The 3,815-nt window shown below is 40.4% G+C and overlaps 1 protein-coding gene across 1 annotated transcript in view; it reads right to left on the bottom strand.

Annotated features, from left to right (window-relative positions):
• The window catches only part of LOC119413738 (dynamin-1), a 29,532-nt gene that overhangs the window by 21,302 nt on the left and 4,415 nt on the right, over window positions 1-3,815 (bottom strand). The window lies entirely within an intron of this gene.

Below are 3,815 nucleotides of genomic sequence, written 5' to 3'. Positions count from 1 at the left end.
GATGGCACGGTGGATTGTGTTCACTGACAATGCTTTCTGGAAGTATTCCTGAGCCCATTCTGTTATTTCCTTGACAGTGGCATTCCTGTTTGAGGTGCAGTGACGTTTAAGGGCCCGGAGATCACGAGCATCCAGTAGAGTTTTACGGCCTTGACCCTTACGCACAGCGATTGTTCCAGATTCTCTGAATCTTTTGATGATGTTATGCACGGTTGATAATGATAATTTAAAAGTCTTTGCTATTTTACGCTGGGTAACACCATTCTGGTATTGTTGCACTATCTTTCTGCACAACAATGGTGGAATTGGTGATCCTCTTACCATCTTGGCTTCTGAGAGACACTGACACTCTGAGAAGCTCTTTTTATACCCAATCATGTTGTCAATTGACCTAATTAGTGTTAATTGGTCTTCCAGCTGTTCGTTATATGCTCAATTTCCTTTTTCCAGCCACTTATTGCTACTTGTCCCAACTTTTTTGGGATTTGTTGACACTGTGAAATTTTGAATCAACATATTTTTCATTTAAAATGTTATATTTACTCAGATTAAACTTTTGATCTGTCATCTATGTTATATTACGAATAAAATATTGACATTTGCCATCTCCACATCATTGCATTCAGTTTTTATGCACAATTTGTTTAGTTTCCCAACTTTTTTGAAATCCGGTTTGTATAATTCTGTAACTCCCCTCTCCCATGAGGCCTGTTCTCAGAAGGTGGTAGGCTCGCTGTTCTATTTTCAGTCAACCAGGTCTTTATGTCTCTAAGGCAAGCTTGTAATACAAGTACCTGATAGACTTCATCAGACTTCATGGATAACAACAACAGATCAGTGTAACAACTTTAGCTCATGTTGTCTAATAGTTTTACCTAACGGAAGCATAAGTAGGGTGAAGAGTCATGGTCCAAGCACTGAACCCTGAGGAACTCGGGTGACTATCTGGTGTAGGAAACATGATGAAAACAGATCTGGGACAGATCTGGTTGCCAGGCCACAGACTGACCAAGTCCTCTGGATGGGGGACGAAACATTTCTTCACTTAAAGAAACAGGTCCAGATGACATGATTTAACTATTTTTGATGATTAAAACCATTTTAGACCTACTCCTGTAATGGTAACCCCATGTTTAAACCTCTGTGATAGAATATTGTGATCAGTTGTATCAAATGTAGCACTGAGAGCTAACAGAACAAGAACATACTAACTATAGACTTCCATTAGTACCTTTTACCAGTTCTGTTTCTGTGCTGTGATGGGTTCAGACCCTGACTGACTCTCCTCAAACAGAATATTTCTGTCCAAATGTGAGAAAGGGCATTGCAAATTAGCCTGGGCTTTAAATGTTATAGTATACAGTATTTGTACTACCTAGCATGTTTCCCTGTATATCCCTCAATCCATCCATTATCTCCCACTTGTTCTGAAGTCAGGTCTCGGGAGCAAGAGCTTGAGCAGGGAGGCCCAGACATCTCTTTCCACAGCCACCTCTTCCAGCTCTTCTGGGAGGACCCCAAGGGGTTCCCAGGCCAACCGAGAGACATAAATAGTGAAATAGCAGAGCTGGAATCCTGAGGCCACAGAACTGGACACCCTCCATTCTCTGGATGCACCTAGAAATTCCACTCAAATTCAGATCAGAGAGGCTGTTCCTTCCAATCACGCCCCTCCATGTCACACTGCTATTACCCACGTGGGAATTGAAGTCCCCCAGAGGAATAAGGGAGTCCCCAGCTGGAGCACCTTCCAGTACCCTTACCATGGGCAACTCCAGAGTGGAATATAGTGCAGCCCCTCTTAAGGAGATTGGTTCCAGAGTCTATGTTGTGCATGGAGGTGAGTTCAATCAGTTCCTCTCAATCTCACTGAACCTGTGTGTGTTTCCCTCTATAAATAAAAAGAACAATCACACAGTGGATTTGCAATGGTTTTCTCAATAATTTTTTTTAATAAAAGAGGGATTGGATATAGGTCGGTTATTGGTACATAACTTCAAAAAACGTTCAATACAAAAACAACTGGACCTTATTTGTATTGAACGTTTTTTGAATTTATCATGTTCTGGATGACTGAGAATCTTCATCAGCATATTTGGTACATACAGTATTCACTTCAAGACTAATTGATTAGATCTAAACTAATTGATTAGATCTAAAATGGGGATGCTAATGAAGTAAAATGTCTATTTGAACAGACAGTCCAAACATAAATCAGGCTCCAGTTGGAAGATTGGTGGTAATTTTGTCCACAACTGAAATAATTTTATTTATAAAGAATCTCACAAAGTCATCACTACTCGGAGTTATAGAGAAACAAGGTTAAACAGAAACCTGGGGTTGTTCTTGTTCTCTCTGTTAAAGATGAATAATATATAGTTCTAGCTTTACGGAGGGCTTCTTGTTTCCAGGTTAAATACAGTTCTTCTGCTAGTGGAGCACCATTTTCTTACTAAATTTCTTGAAGTCTGAAATTAAACCAAAGAGACGCTTCCTGTGACTGATTACTTTCTTTTTTGGAGGGGCTACTTTGTGGCTGATGTATACGTTGAAGTTGCCAACACACTAATCAGTTTGTCAAATGAAGATCTCTGCCCTCTGTTCCATTGCTCTGTGAGACAGAAGAATTTTGAATTCAGCATTCTCTGCTAAACATCTCCTGTAGTGACATTGTCTGTGGAGGCCGTGCGGTCCAATAACATTAAAAATGTGCAGCTGCGGCAGCTCAGTGGTTATAGCTGCTGAGGCTGCAGGTTCAAGGACAGGTTGCACCAAGAACGGCACCTGGTGGTAAAAAGTTGCTAAACCTTTCTTGCAGGTTTTGCTCGCTGTGGCATCCCCTGCAAAAAACATTTAAAAAGTTCTGATAAAAGAGGTTTGTTCCACATTTTACAGCTCAGTCCACAGCAGAACCAAGAGTTCAATAAAACCAACATTAAAGCGTTAAATAAGTTTCATTAAAACTGAACATCATGACTTCATCAGGATTCACCGAGACGTCTGAAAACAGACGTTTCTGTTTTTAGTTTTCTACATTCGCCTTAGAATCTAGATGTTTTTTTGTTACCTTTTTCTTTTTTCATTCCACCTTTATTTCTCCAGGTAAATCCCATTGAGCCTCGAGGACTCATTTACAAGAGAGACCTGATTTAACAAAGAAAGATGACAACAATGGACAACAGCAACAATAAACAGTTATAAAAAGTCATACTGCAGGTTTTTTTTTTTTTTTATTTTATTTTTTTTTATAACAAATAGGATGGCTAAAAGAAAAAAGGTAACAAAAAAAAAACAGCTAGATTCTAAGGCGAATGTAGAAAACTAAAAACAGGAACATGTCTGCATTGGTCCCTGCCAGGAGTCCAACAGATTCTTAAAGTCACTTAGAGAGGTCAAAGGTCGAGAGCTTCAGATGTTTTTACAAGATATTCCAGGAAACAGGAGCGGAGTAGGAGAAGGTCCTTTAGTCTAGTTCAGTCCTCACTGAGGGAACACTGCAGGTAATGATGTCCTGAGAGCGCACGCTGTAGCTGCACTCACACAGAGACATGTAGGAGGAGATGTATGAAGGCAGCAGACCAGGAAGTGATTTAAAGATGAAAATGTACCAGTGGGAGAGTCTGTGTGAAGTTAATGGTGACCAGTTAACCAGTGAATACTGGGTGCAGTGGTGGGTACGGTAGTTACAGCCAGTTATGAATCTTAGTGCACCATGATAGACAGCATCCAACATCTGCAGCATCCAACATCTGCAGCATCCAACATCTTCAGCATCCAACATCTGCAGCATCCAACATCTGCAGCATCCAACATCT

The sequence above is a fragment of the Nematolebias whitei genome, chromosome 8 (assembly GCF_014905685.2).
Source record: "Nematolebias whitei isolate Nwh7 chromosome 8, NemWhi1, whole genome shotgun sequence".
Lineage (NCBI taxonomy): Eukaryota > Metazoa > Chordata > Actinopteri > Cyprinodontiformes > Rivulidae > Nematolebias > Nematolebias whitei.
The sequence above is the reverse complement of the archived record's forward strand: the minus strand, read 5'-3'. Positions and strand labels throughout refer to the sequence as shown.